This window comes from Sipha flava, unplaced genomic scaffold, assembly GCF_003268045.1.
Source record: "Sipha flava isolate LNK unplaced genomic scaffold, YSA_version1 89_pilon_pilon, whole genome shotgun sequence".
In the NCBI taxonomy this organism is placed as follows: domain Eukaryota; kingdom Metazoa; phylum Arthropoda; class Insecta; order Hemiptera; family Aphididae; genus Sipha; species Sipha flava.
This window is the reverse complement of record NW_020273631.1, coordinates 551,141-576,262: the sequence shown is the minus strand read 5'-3', so window position 1 is coordinate 576,262 and position 25,122 is coordinate 551,141. Positions and strand designations below refer to the sequence as shown.

General features: G+C 33.9%; 1 protein-coding gene across 1 annotated transcript in view; it reads right to left on the bottom strand.

Annotated features, from left to right (window-relative positions):
- The window catches only part of LOC112693724 (leucine-rich repeat-containing protein 15-like), a 29,945-nt gene extending 6,082 nt beyond the window's left edge, over positions 1-23,863 (bottom strand). The window contains exon 1 of the mRNA XM_025568911.1: positions 23,539-23,863. The gene's annotated coding sequence lies outside the window, so the exon portion shown is untranslated. The remainder of the gene's footprint in view (positions 1-23,538) is intronic.
- Positions 23,864-25,122: the final 1,259 nt, after the last annotated feature.

The window sequence follows — 25,122 nt, the reverse complement described above, 5'->3', positions numbered from 1 at the left end:
TAATTGGTGTGCATACGAGTATACCAATAAACAAACAAGAACTGTTAATTGTTTAATAAGGGTGAATAAATGGTCCACTGCTATAAAACATCAGACGCACAAAATTCCAACATCTTTTAAAACTTAATGGTACCCAACAATCGTATATACATAAAGTTCATACGAGTACAAGTACGTATGCGAAGTTTGCATTGCGAACCGCGTGTACGTTGTAGTATCGTCATAATATAGCCGACAACGCGCACGTATAATATGTTTATTGGAATTTATTCATCGAAAAATTATCACATAGGTATTATATACACAAACAAAAAAATATTACACCGTGCTTTGTGATTGTTAAAGATTGATTTCGGTATTTCAAACACACTGGGAAATTATTGTGACCTAAGAAAATATAATTACATTTAAAATGTGTTTCTACTGTTTAAGGACGTGCTAAATTGTTTGCGTCTCCTACCGGGGATCCTAGAAGTTAATCAAATATCATATAAATCTAAGAAGTAAACACCTATTATGTGTGTTTAAATGACTTTTCATAGTGAAATGTAAAAAAATAAATAAAAAATACCTGTACATGTATTTTTAAATCGTTGTCTATTTGTTCACGAAAAATCGAGTGATCGAAACATGTCCGATAGATGAAGGGTCGGAGTGGCAAACTTCAAATAAAGATGATGAAGAAGAGGGAATTAATACGGTAATTCTACATTCTTATTAACTCATCCCATTTACGTATATGGAAGCGATAAATTATTTTTCGATCAAAACCATTAATGTATTTGATTGGAATAAAATATAAATTTATATAATTACACGTAGTTAATGTAATATAAACGAGGGTTTTTTCATAGAATGGTACGCCATTAGTAAGAAAATAACTATCTTTGAGAACGGAAATTCGGTCTTTATTATATAGTTCTTTGAAGACCTATTAACACCCACGAGTAAACATTTACCCCAGACATGTTTATCATGCGTAAATAATCCATACTGACCAATATTTATCCAAATCTATAAATCGGAATCGAAAACTTATAAAATCGAAACGGCGGGGTTCAATAAACAAACATAATACATAAAATACAATATTTTTTTCAATACGAAACCGGACCGAGAAGAATCGTGCCTAAATCGGATGCGAATGAACCTATCAAATGAAACCGAATCGATTTAATAATAAGTAGGTATCGACGAAAAAAAAATTATAATACGGTTTTTTCAATTACTGGTATAGGTACGTTCAATTTTTAATCATTATAAATTATAATTATTATTAAATACACGATTCGTGCACATCGTGATATCTACAAGTATACTGTTTTTTATTGTATATTTTATTATAAAAAAAAAAAAGAGAGCGACGAATTCCAGGCGAACTGTCGTTCGGTAGCGTATATAATAATGTATCTTATACATATTTATAAATATTCTGGTTACTGCATTTTACGAATACTGCCATGCGATCGGATCTACGAGTTGATTTGTGGTTCCATACGGTACCGTTTGGATAATGTGTCGATGAATACTTGGCGCCATTAATACAGACCCCCGCATGGGATTTATAGTTATAAGTTATATATATTAAGTTATATAGATATACTCGTTCCAAACGCGACCCGCCCCGATAAGATGAGCGTACAGATTATACGCAAATTATTCAAGACCGCTATAAAACCATACGAATAACCCGCGAATTTCGAACGGGCCTGCAATTAACATATATAAGTTACACACAAACACACACTGGCAGACATTTCGTTATCGTTATCGGTTTTTTTACTTCGACTGAAATAAAATCATAAATGAATTATATTATTTTTGCACCGATGCAATCCTCCATATACAATTACATATTTTCGAAATCGAAATCCATCCGACCGCATGCGAATTACGACGGGTCATCAAGTTTATTATAAGAAATACATCGTTTGCGCATTTTTCTAAAGGTATGAAAGAAAAAAAAACCAACCGAAGGATATGTATTATAAACGATCGATATGTCATGATCGGCAGCCAACTGCAGTGCGTTGTAGCATATAATAATAACAGTGATATGAAGTACACATGTACTAATTACGTATTCACAGACATGAACTTGCCAAGTTCGTCAGACAAATGTGTATATGTGTGTGTGTGTGTGTGTGTGTGTGTGTGTGTGTGTCTACCTCTTATATGTATGTGCCGCGTATGTACGAGAACGGGTCGTTATAACCATATTCGATAACTCCGGTCACCGGTCGGTATGTGTATGTGTACATTATTATTTATGGATGTGTACGACATCGTCGTATTACCTAGTTGTATATAAAGACGAAGAGAGTCTCGTGATTTACACACACACATACACGTATACTTTTATAAATATATATGGTATCTACCTATATTACAAGTCCAGTGATCGCAGTAGTATACGTCGTAAGGTATATATTGTAATATTCCAGCAATCGTTTAACAGTTTACAGTCTACAAGCTCCCTCTCCCTTTCTCACTCGTGGGATACAAGTTTTCTTTTTCAATTTGCCCCAGAGAACTGGTAGGTATATACGTATTATATAGGTGCTACGTATATAGGTATATGTGTTTATTATATTTTTCACCGAGACGCGTATTACATGTTTATGTATATAGGTAGTAAGCAAAAACTGCTCAAGCGAATTTGTTAAATATTAATAATTATAATATATACCTTTGAATTGGTTTTATTATTTTTTTTTTTCAATTGCATTCTTTTTATTTTTTTTAATGAGACTTTTCCTATGAAAAATAGAAATCAAATATTATACTATAATAATATATACTGTTAATATTTGAAACTTTAAGTTTGCATTTGAGTGCATTTTGTAATATATTTTTTTTTTAATTTAAAAATATTTTATTTTGACTGTAAAACAGTTATTTTTTATATTACGATTCATTTATTTTTAATGGTTCTATTTTAAGAGTATATTATTAATGTTTCTTGTAGATATTAACTACAAAATCATTTAAAATTTAGATTTTTTAATTCAACGATTTATTGCTAGTTTTATAGTTTTAAAAAAATGTTCAATTCTAGTTCATCGATGAAACGTATTTATTGCAATCTTTAGAGCATTTTCTAACTTTTCCAATACTATGTTTTTGATGACATAGAATTCACAGTTCTAATAGTTATAATAATAATAATAATAATAATAATAATAGTGTACGCGGTGAATGTCCGTCACGCGATGTTTACCGGCAATACTCCTGAGTACCATAATAAACGACGCGGTTTTGCTTTCGATCATCAATACGCGGATACCTCAGGATCTGGTAGCGAAAACTATATGCTGACATAAAACCGTTTTTGTTGTTATTATATTCTTCAATAGAGTTCGACGACACGCGTGAACGAATGAATGAGCATTTTTATTCATTCGGTCACGTAATCGTTAAAAATGCACGAGACGTGTTCTTTTTCCGAACGGAAACGTCAAAGAAATGTTCTTATTTATTATTTTCATTTTTTTTTTTTTTTTTTTTTTTTTAAATAAATAAAAATCTACATGCATATCAATTGTAAAACGAGTCCATGGTATCCCATGTATTCAATCATGTTTTACGAAAACCAAAACGCATGAATATCATGATCGGGTAAGTCACCGGATAATATTACCACTCCATGAGTAAATAAGAAATATTTTACGTTACGAAATTCGAAAAATTATATACATTGTATACATGTTTAAATCGATGTCAGTGCCATACATTCGATTTTTTTCTTAAAGGGGAGAGGATTTTTTTATATACAAAATTTTATATGTCAATATCATACGTCTATTTTTATACCTTCTCGGATGAAAAATTAATGTGATTGTGATTCCATCAAGATTGACAAACACTAAATTTTATATTAACGTTAAAATATTCATGATGTGCATATTTTTCGTTATAATAATCTCAAAGTGAGATTTTTTTTTTTTATAGTCCTTTTGAGAAGGATTTATCCCTAAACCCTTTCCTCCATTTGTACGCCACTGGTTGTATTATATACATGTAATTACTATTCAGTTATAAATAGATACGAATGTTGCATCTGTTAGAAGTCCGTACCACTACATCTTGAATGATATGGCGAAATACGCTTATAGTTGCACATGTTTTGTTACGTCGTCTCGTACGATTTCAGACGGTCTATTTTTATCATATCGCCGCAGCGTTACCTCGACTACCGCAATCCAAAAACGCCAATGCACCGTTAATTCCACATCAAAATTATACATAAACCGTAAGCTAAAATACCACTTCTGTACATATGTTACATTTTCCCTTGATCGTTTTCCGCTAAAAATTAAACATATTTTTCTCCTCGATTATTCCGAATAACTTAAATAATAACAATTTAATAACGAAGAAAATCGATTTCTCTGGAAAATTGACCCTGCAATGTTGACGAATAGACGAAATATCACAAGTCTTGTTTTTGGAGGACAAATTGAATGTTATATTAGTGCATATTCAAACTTTCTAATCCACATTTCATCAACTGATTGAATCAACATTTGCCACGAAATATGAATATAATAAAATATGCGTACTATATATCATGAACGATCTGTTTTGATTAGGCCGATTAGGGTGCGCCCAGACAAACCTATATTATGACAATACGCAGTAAGCATGTTGCGGTAAAAATATTTCTTCCCACGTGTCCTCGACAACATGGCGGCCGCGCTTTTTTTGTTGTAATACTGTTGTATTCATATTTTTTCATGATATAAACGCGTTGTTAACGAATAAACTACGACCGCGGTATATTTTGATGTAGAGGTGAAACTGACTAGCTAATTATTATTGTTATAGTTTATTGAAAAAAAAATCTTATACTTTGGTACTCTCTGCAAAACTACTAAATCCTGTCGAACTGTTTATTATCCATTTTCATCGAACGACAATCAATGTATCGCGCAGGCAATGATGGCCGGATCCAATTTATTATTAAGAAATAAAGACAAAACCATTCGCTAGTTATTGCCTTAGACAAGCCTTTACATGATGTGCTTTCTGCACACAGAATATACGCACGCATCGGATTTCTTCGTTTCTCCCACACACACACAAGGTACACGACCGTGTTCGGTACTAAGAAATCGGACAAAAAGACGTAGTCAGTGATTTTCAGTAGATTCCTATAAGGATTTGGAAAAAAAAAAACACGAGTGCATGTGTATTTCTGTTTCCTGTGACGCGCGTGATTGGAATGAGAATACGCGTTTCGAAACCTTACACTAATCCAACCCTAACCTTATACGTACACGCGCACGCACACACACACACACACACACACACACACACACACTCGCCGTACAATTGTACATCCGTTCACGTTAAGTTGGATAAACGGTCTTACGGCACGTACGTAAAAATTCCGTACACGATAAATAATTATGCTCGTATGTTACGCGATTATTGTGCGCGTGTCTACGGGCTAAACGTTGCGTTTGCTCGCAGTAACAGTAATACGTTGCATGCGTTATTGTGTCGTTTGCGCACGTGTTGCGCACTCGTATACGTTTTGGTGAGCAAAGAACCCACGCGCGCAAAATATGTGCGACCCGTTCAACGTTGTCCGCCGTGCATCATAATACATGTACGTTTATATCATAGGCGCATTTTAGGGGGGTGGCGAAGGGGCGACCCCCCTGAATCCGTATTTAAGGAATATGTGAGATACACGTTTCAAATTTTTTTTAACGTGGATCGTTTCATTACGAAATCAAATTACGCGTGGCTGTGAATACTGAATTGAGCTTTTTGTCGGGTCCGTATTCGGTGAAAAATCAAATAAAACACAAGCATAACTTTCAAAACACAGGCAGGTGTTAAAAAAGAAATAAACAAAATTCAATTTTAAGTGGATCCGGCATTAGATGAAAAAAAAACCACAAATATTAAAGATTCATATGATTTAAATATTACCAAACATTTTACTTGTAAATTTTGAGCCTGAATTAAAGAAAAAATTTGAGTCACCCCCCCTCCAGAATTAAGTCTAAATACGCCCCTAGTTTATTTTAGGGATATTTGAATGAAAACCCGTAATAATAACGTTAAATGTTTGGGCGACAAACGAATTTCGCAGACGTTATGTGTAATGTCCGGTAAAACTGACGAAACGATGAGGATGAATCGTTAACAACAGAAAAAAACCGAATACATAACAATACTATGCGGTGCATTGGTTCCGACGAAAGTACAACAATTTATATATTTATGTAAACCGAGTGATGACTGCAATTATCATATTTCTGGGTAAATTTAAAATAATTGTATTTTCTCGACGGATTTTACATAGAACAATCAAGATTTTAATGTTTAACTTATGATTTATTCTGCCTAGTATGGTGTACACGATTAATAATTTAAATTATTATTTTTTTTTTATTTATATCCACAAAGCATAAATATACTTCTTCAATAATTAATAAATATTTAAAAAAATTTTAAATACTACATAAATGTTCGATATCCATTGGTTATAATGATGACGATTTCATTATTTTTTAATCTTCAATAACTAATGTGATTTAATTATAATAACTACAATAATTAATATAATTATATTAGTTCCTAATTATGTGATTGATTAAATACCATTGTATTATAATAATTATTGATGTACGTTACCAAATTTTAAAAACTATCCGACCGTAAAGGAAATATACCACAGAAAACGTATTCGTAAAAAAATGATTTTACAAAATTACACAAGTATTCCTCGATACCCTTACTTCACGCATCCGCACAGTGGCGTACATACGGGGGGGGGGGGGGGGGGGTGTCCGGGTTCAAACCCCCCAGGACAAAAAAAAAATTGTTTTATTATTGATAACATGTAATATATTTGTAGTTTCATTATTACCAGTGGCGTAGCCAAGGGGGGGGGGCTAAGGGGGCTATAGCCTCCCCCATGGGCCGTGTTTATATGTATAATGTATCTTGACTATTTAATAGAATCAATGCTCGTTTTAATCAAAGGCTTATTGATGTTATGCCACTTGAAGGACTTATTCCGGCCAATTTAAATATGTATGACGATAAAAATATTATAAAAGCTGCTAAAATGTATGTCCAAGATCTCCATGATGATACCTCATCTACAATCAGGGCTGACCTGTTCATATAGAGGCAACAATGGAGTCAAAATACTATTCCAAAACCGAATTCTGCTCTTGATTCACTCTCTCATCGCACCAATCTTCGACCTAACATTAAAATATTTTTACAATTATTCGCCACATTACCAGTTACCTCTTTCACTCTGGAAAGAACGTTTTCAGCACTTTAAAAATCCTGGCTACTCCACTGATTATTACGCCTTGAACTTAAAATATACAACTATACAAATATTATGATAATTAAATAATTATATTGATAGGTGTTTGAATAGTTTTGTTAACTATGCTGTTTTTGTATTCCAATAGCTATAAATTTACTGTAATGTAAAAGTAAACTGTAAATTGCTAAAAAAGTTGTATAAAATAATATCTATTTATAGCAGTTATTTATCTTATTTATCTGTGCAACGAAAAAAAAAAGATAACGATTATTTTTTTAACCCCCCCCCCTAAATCAAGAATGAATGTACGCCACTGTATTCGCGTATAATATATTATTACGCGACCAATACGACGGAGAGGGTGTATGACAAGTAGAACCCTGTTATCGTGTTAGCACAACATTTGTTCATCGACGATGTCATTATTATACAACGAATGAATAAAATAAATAATTTATATTGATAAAACGTCAGATGGTTTTCTCTTTTAATATTGTACATGAAATTATACTTCATCAATTACATTGTGAATATGCATATGGAATAGAACTTGTCCGTCGACGGTGACGGTGAGAACACGTACCTGTGTACATACTTGTATTTTAAACCAACGCATTTGAGTCAATTTAAAGTTAACGTAATTAATTACTACTAATACTACCTAAAAAAAGCCATGTTTTATTTAAAGGACTAGTTTTCTGTATAATATACGATATACTTTTACTAACACTTAATTCATCTGAATTATTGAAGACTCGTCATATGAATATATTATAACCGGAACGAGCACACATGTACGGAATATATTTATTTTTCGTTCTAATATTACATACCTATAAACGCATTTGCTATTTGTTTTTGAGGATAATAAACATTTTTTTTATGATTAATAAAAATCGTTATGAATGCCCTACAGTCTCTCTTTTTCGTCATGCTCATCATATAACTTACACTACATACACATGTACAGACTGAAACGTGAATGGTTTATTTTTCTGAATCGACGACAAGCACTTGATAATTATTCAGAGAACCGATAACGTTAAATAATAATTACCGAGATACACATAATCTCATCGCGAAGTGACCAAAAAAAAAAATCGTATTCCTCGGGCGAGCGAACGCTAATTTATGAACTGAATGTTTATCACAATAATGGTGCGGTTTGACGTTTCGAAATTGTACGCGTTAAGTAAGTAAGTATATGTACACATATAAATGCAATATAAAACGCGTATATATATATTTACATATAATTTGGTAGAAAACCTCGCGACATCGGCGACGACGGTGGCATTCGCTATTCAGTGTGCGAGGGATAATGTGAGAGAAACCCAAAACGCGTCCATAAAAACGTCGGAAAATTGTTTTTGACAATAAATATGTCTTTGCTAACTAATGTTGGCGTTTGTAGAATGTTCGAACGATAGGACCCGTACTGTTGTTGTTATTATTATTATTATTGTGTACGCGGTGTGTGTGTGTGTGTACCTACAAAAAAAAACGATATATCTATAGAAGTACCTGGCGAGCGCGCGCGCGCGAGCTAGTCCTCCGGTCGGTTATAAAGACACATAACTTGGTGTAGGCGAACGGAAATTAACATAAAACGCAGGTGTGTCTTTTTTCTTGATATATACGCGAACACGGACCGGTCACGCGGAGGATTATATTCCGAGTGAACATATAATATACGTATGTACGTACACAAAGCTATATTATACATATATGTATGTGATACGCGTCCGAGGAAATAATCGTAGCGAAAAATATCGAATTAGTATACATCGGGGTCAATTTGAATGTTATTATAATATGCATTTCGATTGTACACGCACGATCATTATTATTTCTCCATTCCTTCCTCACACCGGTGTATGACTGAATTACGAGAATCGCGAATCGGTCGTTGCAGATCGCCGAACGATAAATCGCCAAGGACCGTAATTATGTTTACGTCAAGTCGGCGTGAAATACCACTATACGTGTTATAATACGGCTTTTAGTGCTCCCGTTGCAATACGGCGTACGTGCCATCGTGTGATGAATGAATGATTAAATGAAAGAAGATATTTCAAATCTTGATTCAGATACTACAATTGGTATTACTTCTGATATTATGTAAATTAATAATTTGGAAAATAATTTAGCATATATTTCCAAAAAATTTTTTTTCTTGGTTAAAATAATAAAATATTAGAAACATTGAATCTAACAATAATTGAAAATTTCGCGAGAGTGGAAAATGCAGAAATTCAATGAAATGTAACACCATCCGATGTAAGTGGTATAAAATATGCTCCATTAACCTCGGTTGACATTGAATGCAGCCTCAGCCGCTATGAGTTGACTTTGAAATCTAACCGCCGTACATTAAAATTTGAAAATCTTTAAATGTACGTCTTATCCAATTGTTCAAAGAAAACAACAATGAAGATGATCAAATGATTAATTATTAATTAATAATTAAAAATTAATGGAAAATACCGATTTTTTTTTTTTTTTGTTAAATATTTTACGTTTTTTAATACATATTTTAGCAAAAATAAGAACATAAATATTTATATATTTTGACTTTTTTATTACATAAATATCCGCGCCCTAGTTATTATTAATGATTAGCTACAGATTTTGTGAATTATCTAGATAAATTTATCTAGATGACTATGATTTTTATCTAGTTAAGATAACGATATGAAGTTTTTATCTAAATAAATTTATCTAAAGCACAACCCTGCTCCGTACACCATTCATCGCACTTTTTCAAAATGTTCGGTTCATCCGAAATCGATAGCGCTTTACGATTACGATTATCGATTACGCTTTAAGTCATCGTAACACTAGCCGTAACGAAATCACTGCACGAAACGATTGTAGGTGTACACTTGTCAACCAACTGAACAACACTAAACCTCGTTTACGTTATAATATTACACTCGTTTATCAGTTGAACTTTCGACTAAGTATCGTTAACCCACGTAGACAAAAAGAGTAAAAATTGTATTCTTACTATCACTCAATTGCAATAGTCATTATCGTCTTCTGCCGAACAAAATATACCGTCTGATCTGATAAGATTGAGAAAAACCAAACGTCTTAAGCCAATGTATTTTTTAAGGAATTATCACTGGACGATGAACCATTTTTTACTCAAGATAATCAATGTATGATGGTAATTTTTCACTTTTTATCCGCATAATTATTAAAAAGAAATCTTAACGCGCTGGTAGGAAAAGTAAACATCGATAATATAACCTTATATTGCATTATACACAAATTTATTCATCGCACACTATATAGTATTTTTTTTTTTTTACATAATTTAAAATAAATCTTTTAACAATTAATTGTTTTTCAAAAACCAGTCTTTCAAAACACTATTAAATAGGGCTGATACATTACAGACCCATTTTTTCATGAGTTTATTACATACATTTAATTTTTTATTTTGAATGACAAAATATTTTCAACGGCAACATTTGTGTCGCCTATTTAACTAGTTCAGAAAATGTTTAGGTTCCGATGAAAACTCTCGATTTACTGTATATTTAAAATAGATAAATACTCGGATTTAAAAAAAAAAATCAATCTTTAAATAAAAACATTTTATTGCATTCCTGATGCTTTAATTGATCGCAATATCACATTATATAAAACTGATAAACACAAAAATATTGAAATGTATTAATTGATAAAAAAAAGTTTGATTGAAAAATTTAAAATCTTTTAGAAAAAAAGTAGAGTAATTCTATAGATCCACTGTGTACCTATATAGGATATATATTCACTGTGCACTGTGTTTACTGATATTCGTATTCAAGAAACAAGTTGGCATAACTCGCATCAGTAGTGGCAAGTAAAAACGCGAATTAATAATAAATAATAAATAACCAATTCTGGTAGTGAATAAAGTGAATAATTTTGGATCAATAACTAATTTACAGATGTAATTAGTCGATACTATTTGCCGAAGGAAACAAATCGCAAATTAAACCTTAAACGAAGCATTAATAGACCGGAAAACAATAATGCAATATTTCTAAATGACACGTCTTTTTTTACAATACACTTTTTTTATTAATTATGATGAAATGCGAATAAAAAAAAAAATGTTGAAAAATATAATACAATATATTACTAAGAATTGAATGAAAAAAATCTTCAGGCTACTTTGCAGTTTTTTTTTTTTGTTTTGCTTACATTAGGTGTTTTAATTCAAAATCGACATATAATCGTAAAATCATATTAATTATGTCTCATATACCTATGTGGTTTTATTATTATGTACACATTTTATTTTTATTGGATTACTTAAATATGTTCTAGTCATAATTAGCGTTAAATACAGTTAAAACGGATAGAATGATTGAAATAACCATAAAAAATAAACCTCCCTCTATTCAGAACGAAACTCATATAAGTTCCTAACTAAGTAACCTAACTTTTCTATATATATTATATGTATATCATATGATATTATTTTATTATAATTGCTGGGCTATCAATAATTCGTCCCCAATCCGTTTCCGGCCTTAGACATAGCACTGTACTCGTAAATAAGTACACGAAAAATAAGAATTACATTATAAATCAGATTTACATTAATAAAAGTATATAATGAAATATAGCTTTTACAGAATAATATTCATACATGTATGTAAGTAAATAAAAAATGTATATAACCATATTATGTCCTACCGAAATATCCTCAGGACTATTTTTCCATTAACAAAATATTAAATATAAATATAACACAACCTCAACACGCACCGAGCCGAGTTTTCAACTTATAAATTATACATGTAAAGTACGTCTTAATTTTCAATCATTTTTTATTAGGTTTTTATTTAAATTTACTACTAAATATTATAATCTATACATCAAACACATATACTGCAATCTTTATATTTTCAGACATACATCTTATATAACGATATTGAAATAAGTCTTGAGAAATGCGGCCGCGTGTTTTCAATAAAATGACAGTTTTTAAACATCAAGATAACAAGCAACATTGTTAGTCGTTAAATAATACTTGCATTGCATAATATAAATTTATAATACATACATCTTCTTCTGGTTAAAGAGCTTTCAAGACCATCCCATCTCACATCCATTCCTCCATTCTTCTCTATTCATTGCTTTTTCTTTCCAATTCGTTCCTCCTCCTAGCGATTGCACATCCTTTTTAACTAAGTCTTCCCCCCCATCTTGTTTTGGGTCTTCCCAGCGGTCTTTTTCCTCGCGGGTTTAGTTCTAACACTGCTCTAATTAGTTTATTTTGGCTCCTCCAAGCGTGGCAATGTTTTTGTGGCTTAGTTTATTTTTTATTAATACATACATAAATATATATAATTCGTATACGATATAGAGTTATATTATATATAAAATATTAGTTTGCAATAAACAGTAATTTCCAAAGTCATTATTAGAAATAATTGTTACTTTTATTTTTTACAGCATTACATTGACAAGTTATTGTCTGCACGTCTAAAATGTCTTATTAAGTGTCCAATAAGAGTTTTTTTTTTTATTTTATCGACATTGATCTACTGGACCTTGAATTTTTTATTTTTTTTAAACAAATGCATTTTTGTCATACCATTGAGATTTCGATAATATAATGCGCTCACATTATAAGATTTATTTATATTATCATGCAGCTGATATCGAAAATAATACGAAAGGGTTGTACACGTGACACACGGCGGTCCGAATAAACATAATATTAGACGGTTAGTTCATTATGCTGTATACGATATAGAGATCTCCAAACATTTTCATTCGAGGACCACATACGAGTAAAATATCAAAAGCTCTTAGCGGGCCAAAATTATGACACAGCCAATCCAGGTGATAATCGACACGTGTGCACAATAACGACTTAGGATATTACACATATTTTTAGATTATTTACCATTATTTGGGAGGGAGGGGTGTGGTTAAATTTTGTTGGTGGACCGTAGATTGGAAACCTTTGCTATGTATTATTATGCGTTTGGTTCGCATTTGATTCGTTTCCTTTGCCGTTGTCTGTGTCACAAGATTGGTAGCAGTGGTCCAAGCATAAGCGAATACGTATGAACCGTGAAAAAAATCGCTGCCATGGTCCGAGGAGGAAAGAGTGGGCAGAAAAAAAAAACGCAGCCGATCGACGTCTTTGGCAAAAAATGCACTTTTAAAATACCACGCGCCAGACACGGTTGTATCGTCAAGATGTGCCATGTGCACACTGCGGTGCACTATGTACAGTAAATATTTCCGTTTCGCGAGACACGTTTGTGGAAATAATGCGCGAAGTAACAGATGTCGCACACGCATGACGACAATGACCGCAATAATAGTAATGTTAATGATCGTAAGACGGCGTTATTGTTATTTATTTTTTTCGCAACCGAATCGATCCTGGAAAAAAAAATCTCGTACGATCGCGCGATATCATATATGCACACGCACGCACGCACACAAGCGCGATCACACGTCAACGCTATTCCGGTGGTCTGTTGACAATGGTCGCGGTATGCGGTGATCATTACAGGTTACGAGAAATAATACTTATCGAACGTAGGTACACGGGTACACAGACACATGTGTACAAACGTACGACGTTTTCGTGCGTGCGTTCGTATCCACTATTCGCGAGTCGAATATTTTGTCGTTATTTTTTTCATACATTCGAGGGTACACACGAGCACACATAGCGAAGTCAATCATCGACGTCGGAAGGACGTATAGATCGAGAGATGGCGAGAGAAAATGAGAGAGAGAGTGAGTACCAGTCGATAGGCCCTCGGGATTGCGACCGAACGGCATACACTATTTGAATTATTAATATACATACTCACACACACACACATATACATATACGACGGCGCTGAACAGTTGTCGTCGTCGTCGTATTCCCCCTGCCTCCAAACCGAAATCAATTAATCTCGTTTGTTTTCCAAGTACGTATAATGCTGCGGTTACGTCGTATAAATAATTGATAGCGGACCATTTTTTTTTCTTCTTCTTCTGCCCCGCAGCATCGCCGTATACGACCGGCTCGCAATACCTACACAGTATTAGGTATACATATACATTCTACTGTGCCTACAACGTATTTTATAAATGTATATATATATATATATAAAAACGGTCCTAATCGAGCGCTGCGGTGAAGGAATACAATATCGCGACGACGACGACAAACGTAAATATGTACACATTTTACAAAAACCCGTGCACGTATGCGCGTAGGAAGAATTACAATACAATGGGGGCACGCACGGCGACGGACAGGAGACCGGTTTCGGTCGGTCTTTCGGCCGGACTGCGAATGTAGACGAGTGTCGATCACTCGGTTGTCTCTTGGATCGCGCGCGCGTCCATCGAAAGTAGGCGAGAAGCGTACACATAACGCTGGGGGGATGCTGGAACGCCGCGCAGGACTGTACGCGAATGACGCTGGTGGCGGCGGCCCGCGACGTCGGATCCTTTTATACGGCGAGCAATAACAATAGATCATGCTGACGGTCGGAGAACGAACTTATAATAATGAGTAGAAATGTAGTAATAATAGATGGTGTGTGTGTGTGTATGTGTGCGAGCGACTTGCGGCGATCTCGTGCCAAGGAATGCGAATCGACGGACGAAAAACAGTTGCAATTAGCGTTTGATGTTTATTTATTTTTTCTGAAACACCTATGTATAGCACACGCTTTCGTTATGTTACGGAGATCAACTTAAATGTGTCCACGACGACCAGAAATCAATAAACTCCCTATTTCGGTTATGAAAACAATTGGCTTACAAAATATATCGTGTTTGATGATTCTATACATTTTTATAATGTGTAATGTTATTTACTGTTGTTTTACTTCCCAGAAATTCGAGTGATTAAAACATTTAAAAAAAGTAAAATGATTATAATAGATATTAAGTATATTTATTTCAAATACTTACAATATTATTATTTTTTATACGTTCTATGCAATAATTTGTTATTACAACGATGATTACGAAGAAACCAAGGTTTAGGGTGGCCGATTTGTGCCAGAACTTGTACAGAAAAGTTTTCTCTGAGAGAACATTAAAGACAATAAATCACAAACGTATAAAAAAATAATTTATTGCGGTTCATTTTAGCAATAGGTTGAAAAAAAAGTCGGTGGGATCGAAAAGTCTGTAACGTTTAACAAATAAAAGGATATTTGTAATAGAATGTTGTGTAATGTTTCTATGCTATCCTATGAGTTTTTCTCAATCACGTCACTGCGTGTAATATAATGCACAAATATCTAATATACAACTGTGGCACTTGTACAACTATATTCTGTAGAATTGCAAACGAGAAACAGTTTCAAAAACCATTTCCGTTAAGTGGCGTATTAAAGATCTTTCTTGGACGGAGATTTATTATGCATACCTATTATAATATTGTTGTAGTAACAAAGTTTGCAAATCGTTTTAGTTAAAACGTAATTTTCAATCGAGATACAAAAAATAAAAATAAAATATTCATTTCTGTCATACTTTAAGGATTTTAAACGTTTTCACGAAAAACAAAAATGCAATAATATTATAATCAAAAAATACTTATTTATTAAAAATGAACTTTAAGTTGATGTAATCGAATACATTTCGAGTCGGTAAGAATCAATTTGACTAATTTAAAAAAAAAAAAATCAGTACAATATCAATAAGCTTCTGTCCATAAATACGTCATAGTTACGGTGTCTGTTATGTCATGTTCGCGATGTTTATTCAAGGTTTAATAATTATTGCGCGGAAACTAAAAACGTATACAAGAATTTTAATATTCACGGGTGCACGGCACACGACCTACTGCACGATAACCACAGTACGCGTGCATCGCGGTTTTACCTCTTATAATAACCTTCCACGTTGTTTTCCGATATAGAACGCAACCGACGATCGTGACCCGTTCCGGAGAGATGTAGTAGGACGTATAGAATCATAGTAGGCGCGCGTTTTTCGATATTTCGGCTACTCGATTTCTCGTCGATAATGAGCATCTATTATAGATATTATAATAGTACACGTGTATTGAAAAAAATATACTTATATACTATGATGAAAAAGAAAAAAACCGACTTAAATATATTACGTATACGCCGTACGTACGACCGACACCTTCCCACGCGCGAAATCGTTTAAACGCGCACATTTATACAAGTATAATGTAAGTGCCTCGAGGTGGTTACATATTATTATAATATATTTTATTGTACGCGTTGTGGCCATTTTCACGTGTGCACCTATATATGTACGTGTTAATATTTAATACGTATAAATATTAAACAGCGCACTAATATTCAGTGTAGTACGTGTAGAAGATATACGTAGCACTGGACCGCTTAGGTATTTGGACAACTCGACGACGGGTCCATTCGTTCTAATATTATAATCTTTATCCGGCGATACAATACGTACGGTTTGTTGTGGGTGGTTGATTTAATTCAATATTACATTTTAAACATCTCGTTTGAAGGCGACTACTACCTGCAGCTGATGGAACGACTACAGTGGTGAGCCGTTTACGCGCACCTATATGCGATGGTGATGATATCCGCTTGTATTATAATAATCGTTCCCTCCATTTCCTTCGCTGCCGCCGCCGCCGCCGACGTTATAATAATAATAAGGATTTCGGATTTCGTTATTATAAAGTGACCGGATGCAGGCAGACGGGCGTGGAGGCGATCGGACCTCGTGGTACGTTATGTCGTTTATATATAATACTAATAATATAATGAACATGAAATTCCAAAGCATACAGCGGCAGGCGGTAATAAAAAAAAAATAAAAAAAAAAAACAGAAATAGTTTGCAAGACCTATATCAACGGAAGAACAAAGCTGTAAATTTTATTGAGTTTATCGCATTGGCCATACGAATGGCCTCAGCGTTTATGTAGCGTACGTAAATATTTAGTCTTCGCGGAAAGATTTTTTAAACGTTTACTGACGCGCACACAACTGTCAAAGTGCGTACAATGGAAACGTACTACTACTACTATTACTACTGCTATTACTACTACTTGAGAGAGAAAACTGGCGAGAAGCGTGACGGGTTCGTTAAAAATAATAATAAATAAATATTGTTCGTGAATTTTAATTCGTGTTGACTTTGGCGAACGTGCGTTCGTAAGACGTCGATGTGGATTTATAACATGATAATTTGTTCTCTAAATGCGTCCGGTTAAAGCACTTTTTTTTTATTTTTTTTAAGTGTTTGTGTAATCGTCATTATTAATATTATTAGTCCTTCGCTGATGTTTATATTACGAAGTATTAAACGTCCATGTTATTATACGTAATACTACTATCTCAAAATCAAATAATTGGATATTGGATCAACGCCTACGTACACTATTACTACTGGAGCCACAAAAGAGCGAGCTAATTGCGCTTATAATAATTATTTATGATGTTATATTTTAAAATATACGGAACAGTACAGATACATCGAACGAAACTTTTCAAACAAATAAAATCAAACGTTCTAATCTTGATGTTAAGGTACTTATATTAATATAGAATTAATTTATATTCACAGTTGCTACGCTTGAAAAACACCTCGCATTATACTGTAGATAGACATTTACATATTTTTCGGATACCCTTACCTTACCTCGTTACACTTATTGGATTTTAATTGGTGGATATCGAAAAATATCGATAATTCGAATTTATAATAATTACAAATAATACAATTAATTTAGTTGAATTTAAAAATTGAATGTGTACTCATTTTTAACAATTTAAATTTAATCAAATAAATCGAATATATTTATCTTACGTAGTTAATAAATATGTCCTTTTTATAGTGTTGCATTTAATAAAATCGTTAAAAGATTTTGGATGTGTTGCTGTTACATTTTAAATCTAAGTCATAACGTTAATACATTTTATTGAGTTTTATTGCCAAATCAAAATTCAAATTCAAATTGTAATATGTATGGAATTGTAATTAATCGACTCACAATAATATGAAGATAATGGACGATTCAACTATAGATTAACTTATTATAATTTACAATGCCTTGCGATGCGTTATACTGTCGTTATGTCTTATCTTCATCTACTGTAAAGTTGGATTACACATAATACAGTAAACTCTCAATGATTCGAAATTCAGGATGCTAAGCCAAAAACATGATTTTTAAAGGTTTTGGAATTGCCGAGAGTCTAGTGTATTATGACTTTTTCATTATTTCCTCTTTGCTTTTAGATATTCTGTTAAATCTTTGTATGATTTAACATGTTTATGATTTATACAATTGTTTAGTATATTATATATATGGGGTGGTATTCTTTTTTTTTTTCTTAAATTATGACTTTTATTAAAAGGTATTTTATTTTATCGATCGATTATGACGGAAGCTTCTTGAATTCTTTTATTTTTAGGGTCAGTTGCATCTTGGACCTATCCTTGAATATCCTTGCATTTATCCTTGAATCCTATGAAAATCTTGACGCAAATCACGCGTGCGTATAAGTATACGTATATACGAGTATGTCACCGAACTGAAGATGGGACAAGGAGACTTCTGTACTTAAATTCGATATCATTGTCCTTGGAACTCGGATAATGGAAAATGTGCGTGTACCGTGGATTACATAGTGTGAATTGTGATATAATACAACACAATTTTACAGCTACAATATAGATATCAATGTATGTTTGTATCATATTCGTAAGTTCTCATGCAACAGTGATCGGGAAAATGTCTATAATATGATATACTTGTATCGTATTCCGTTGAAACTAAGACAACTGTTGCATGTTAAACTAATTAAAAATATCAATAAATATAATACTATTAACATTTTTAATAATAAACATATCGATCTGATGTATACAAATTGTATAAATCCGTGTGCTCGCGAATAATATATTTAAAACATTTGAAAATTTTACGTCTTCGTCGAGTTGTTTTGATTGATACGTAATTCTTGATCATCTTATCCGGTGGTTAATGTTAATTTTCGAAAATCATGAAAGTCGCGTGTTATTTAAAGAACTATAAAAATTGTGTTTTTATTATTATTATTATTTTTTTTTTTTTAACAATTGCGAATCACGATTCATGAAGTGTCGATACATAAACACATAACAAACGTAGACTACCGACTATACTTTTATTATGGCTTTATGTATATATATATATATATAATACATATCATTATCATATTATTGTTATGAATTATTCACCATTGACGTTCAAAATTTATAATTAATAATAATAAACGATTAAAATTGCCACGAGGCTATAATATGTATGAAATTAATACGTGTTGTCCCGATCACGTACAATACCATTTAGATATAATTTGGCCGTATCATCCATTGCATACTTTATAATTCAATAGAAATAATTAACAATAATAATAAATAATTGATAACGTGTACACAATTCATGAGGAGTAGATATAAATGAAATATTCGCGCGTACATAATTTTCTGTCATTTTTCCCAGTACGTTGGGTTAGGTATTGCTCATGAATAAGAGTCCTAACCCATTCGCAAATCGTAACTAATATATAAATATATATATATATAATATTATGTACTATTTACGAGTGTATAGAACGAAAATCCTTCTTTGATTTGTTTTCATAAAGTCGTAATATACGTAGGTACTATAGATGGTTGTACGCGTTGTATAGTGATTTGGGTCTCGAATATTTTACTGCATCTCGTATACATTTAATTTTAAACACGACACATTAATTTTATTGCATTTATGCATACGAATATATTATATATATATCTATTGTTCTATGCGCGGGAATACAATATAAAATAATAATATTTAACAAATACCTACACATACGCGTATTTCAATAATTTTTTTCATCCGAATATTTACGTAATAAAGTTACAAACTACTTTACATGCGCGCGTCATCTGCCCACATTTTCCGGCGTCTCTCTCTCTCTGTTTTTACACAATGAGTATACTATATTTTTACATATCATTTAATATTGTAATCGTTTTCATACGGAATCCCACCGAAATCGAATTCTTCTCGTCCGTATAGTATTATTATAATTTTATTATCTTTCGAGATAAAATATTTTATTATGCATTGACCGTCGTCACACCTAATGCCGTCGTTTGTCGACTCGGGCACACCATTCATACATAAAGTATTCGTTGTTTCTCCGAAGCGCACGTGGCGCGAGTAGACCGTATCGCGCGTAAATTAATAAATATATAAATTGAAATAGGTAGGTACGCGCGCGCAGGTAGTGCATCAATGAAATCGAGTTCTTCACCGCAACGAACTTTCCTTTCTTAACATGAACATTTTGTAAATTTCATTCTTCTCACGGCAAGTTGCCACCTCGATCATTACGCGATTAACCCATCTTCATGTGCCCGAAAGAGTGATACGTGTACACAATATGTAATGCACCTAAACGCATAGCACCCGATCGAGTTTCATTCTCGCGGCTACATATGATGCACCTATACGCGTACTCGCATTCCACGTGTAATTGATATATTCAATTTAAACGTTCAATTCCCGTCAAAACATTAGAACCTATTTCCTGTATTTTAAGTTACATATAGTATATCTATGGAAGCTTCCATATGGTAGTCTTCTTGCGAGATAGTATCGCGACACCAACGCCGCCACTCGCACATGAACACCACCTCCGCACACGGTATTTAAATTGACTTTATACACGCGCACGCATACAAAAATACCGTATTCGAACGTCCGGTGCGGGATATGCGCGCCCATGCGACAACGTGTACAAACAGCAATTCCATAACAAGACACACACGTAGGCACCTCTGACGACCGTATAACTATCGCCGTACACGGCACATCCGGAGAGAGACCTTACTTGATGATAATTATAATAATCGTCGTCCGGTATGGCGGTTGTTCGGTGCGTTTTGATTTTAAGCACGAGTCGATCGTCATAAAACGAATGCGCGCGCGTGTGCGTTTTTTTTAATAGTATTTTTTAAACAGACTCGATGCCGACGGCGAGTGTAATACCATTGCGTGTATCAAAACTAAATAATAAAGAAAACCTTTTCTGCGTTGCGAACGATGTTGTTCACCCACACACACACACACACCCCAGAGTAAAATATATATACGTAAAATAGGTACTACCGCGACAGTACCATTACGAATTCATCACAGACTATTCAACTGTTTGCGGCATTGAAATGAAATAGGCATATAATACGGTACATACATGTATGATGCAGTATATTCTTCGTGTATTAAACACTGGGTATTGTGTAGTCGAGTAAAAAAAGATAACAGTGTGGCGCGTTATACTTATTATTTTGCGAGAACGTTTAACAACTTTGTTGTTTTATTTTTATTTTACACGTGGTGGGCGTTTTGTTTGTGTGCGCGCGTGTGTTGGCCAACTCTCGTCAACCGTCGTCGTAATATACATTGTATATTTGATATTATTATTATTATTATAGTAGGCATGAGGTTTATCATTATTATTATTAACTTAAAATATGCGCGCTAGCGAGAGTTTCTCCCGTGGCCTAACCTATAGGTACGAAGTGCGTGGGCAGCATAACCTGAATGGCGAGCCCACTACATGCACTCGCGCACACTCGCACACATCCTTGGTTCGTAGTACAGGAAAAAAAAAAGAACCTTCGTTCAAGTTTTGATTTTTTTTTTCTTCTTCTTTCATCAGCTCCTCTGTCTTATAACGCACAATCGCCTCCGCTTAACGGTATACGGTGGTACGTACGGTACATATTGTGTTATATGCGGTCTGTCATTCCGACCGCGAAGGCGCGTCGCGTTTTCCCGGCACTATTTCTTAGACTACTTTATACGACTGCGCGGCAGTGTAATTAATCGACTCCGGCGGCTACGGTCCGGACGCAGCCGGCTACCGTGTTGTCAGATGATGTATTACGCTCCGGAGATTGACGTGCTCTCCGATACAAAACGAACATATCTGTGCACACCGTACGTCTGTCTGCTGCGTATGTCTACGGCGTTTCGCCGACGTCCGTCGACGATCGACGGCATTTCTGTCTCGCGCGATCCGATCGTATCTTATTAGTATATCCAGTCGTACCGGTGCACGGTTTTGTAATGGGCGATGGTTGAAAAGGACCTAAACTTACAGTTCTTCCCATTCGCCGTGTACGTGTTTCGCAACCAGGCCGATGCATCGTTCGGAGCATTAATGAATATACGAGACATTTTCTGAACGTATATGTTTTATTCGAGTGTCCGCGTGCAATGGAAAACACACGGAAAATATCTTTTATCGGTCTCGACCATTTAATAATTCTCGACCGTTCAAATGATAAAAGTGCGATTTATTGTCAGCGACGAGTTCAAAGTAAATGATAACTGAAGGAACGCATAACATGCATTTCAATGTATATAACTCGGATTATATTGAAACGCGACGCGTCCGGGACTCGTCTAAATGTCGCGCGCCGACCGACCCGGGGTGGTGGTAACGGTGAGTCGAAGGTTCGTCCGTCCTACGAACGGTGAAACGAAAACGTGAAGGCGTGTGATTTATCTGACATGCGTTCGGCGAACATTATGCAGCAGAGTATAACCTTATAACCGAACTGGTATACGAGTTTTTCAGTAAAATTTTTCGAGTATAAATTATAGACGTATAGATATATTAATGCATTATTATAAATACGTTGTACATCCATAGAGCTATACGCTTGTAACTACCTACGTTCGCAATAAAACAAATAAATATGCATTTATCGCTATCTCGAATGGAAATTAATAACGATTTATCGCGCCGCTTTCATGTATAAAATGTGTACATTTAAAAATTCGTCGAACAAGAACCCCACGGACGAATTTTTCGCGGATGCATACGCAGAACAGCTGTTATGATTTAACGTTATTCCAGAGAGATAATTAGTTTTCAACGAGACCATACAACGGAATTAACGAGAACTTCTGGAAAACCGCGTTCATGTCGAACGATCCGCACTGTGTACGTCGAAAACGTCACATTGTCAACATTCAGTGTACTCGGATGATTACTTACTACTTACAACTCTTTAAGTTGATCGTTTTCATGACCTACCGTTGAAATCTTTTCGTACGCATTAAGGAGAGTGAATTTCGACTAGTAGAACGACAATACGATGTAAACACTGATGCAATACAAACGGTTCGCACAAACTCAATAATTACAATCGATGCGCTATAATATTATTATGTATTATTGTCGCACTTACGTGATTGCCGGAGATCACATGAACCGTACGGGCAAATCGTAATGAGGTTTCTGCATAGAGACAACGAAAACAGTAGGACCCATATTATGTTTTCACCGCATATTGGCGGTACGACGTGATTTCAGTGATTTTTTCTTGCACAATCGTTCGACACGGTCACGATATGATATTATATTCGTTCAACCGTACTACGACGATGAGCCAAAACTCGGATTGTTAGCGCCACGCATTTTATTCGACTATTGATATTATTATTATTATTACGTTATTTACCGCACGTGTGTACCGCACGCGACCGACAACAGTACTGAACCGACTGCAACGCGTTTTTTAGCACGCACGCGGTAGCTGCGGCGGCGGACCGGATAAAAAACACACACGGCGGCACTGGGTGGGGCCTGCTCATCGTCTCCGCCGCTGCCGCCGCCGCCGCCGATGGACCGGTCAACCTACGGAGGCAAACGAGGCTACATCGAGCCCTACATTGTATGGATAATGAACGAGAAAACGCGCACGGACCGTGTACGGAATACGTTAAGTAGGTATACCTCTATACGGTTCTGTGGCGGTGCATATAGAGATACGCGTATTGCAGATTGAATTCAATAAATAATTCATTTTGAATTTTGCTGCTGTCGACGGATTTTTTCTTCTCCGTCTTCTTACTCTTCATTTTTATCCGCAGGGAACATAACTACATAGTTACCTACCCGGTTCTCTTCGCGTAGAACCACCGTACTAATGGTTTTTGTTTTTTCAACGCACATAACATGATGTACAACCGATCGTGTCTATTATGCGTTTCCGCAGTCCGACGAAAGAAAAATAACTGACAGACATAAAACTCGAACGTAACGCGGAAAATGCTGTGAAATTATAAAATGCTTACAGAATATCTTTAACCAATAAAAAAATCGTACCGTATACATTATAATATATACATAGAGACGATGAACCCCACACGGTAATTGTTAAAATATAATATAGAGCCTAAAAAATTGGTGGTTTATTTACTATAGATTTGTATACGTACGTATATACTTACAAGGTAAATAATGCACTTCATTATTAGTGTCAGTTGTGGATTGATAATTTATTATTTTTGATGCAGTTATAATTGTAGGTACTAACGTAATTTATCGTAATATTCTACACATACCCAGATAGCAAGAAAATATTTATTTGATATTATATAATTATATTAACATTTTTTTCATCCATTAAATTAGTTACAAAAATGTTATAATAATGTTAATAAAATAATGGTTGGTCACTGAAGTTACATTATATGATTAATATTTATGTAATATTTATAAACTATTAATTTAATAATTATATCATAACATTATTATATTATTTATCAAATATTTAATTAAAAAAAAAATTAAAATTATTTTAATAATAATTTGTTTTGGTCAATACATAAATAATATTTTTTTGTAACCTTTATATATATTTATTTTTACTATAAATATTTATAATATTATAATATTAGTTTTTATTCAATAATAAATAAAAGCTATTGTTAAAAGAGTCATTTTAGGATACCAAACAAGTAACAACTAAGAAATTTTTTGTTCATTA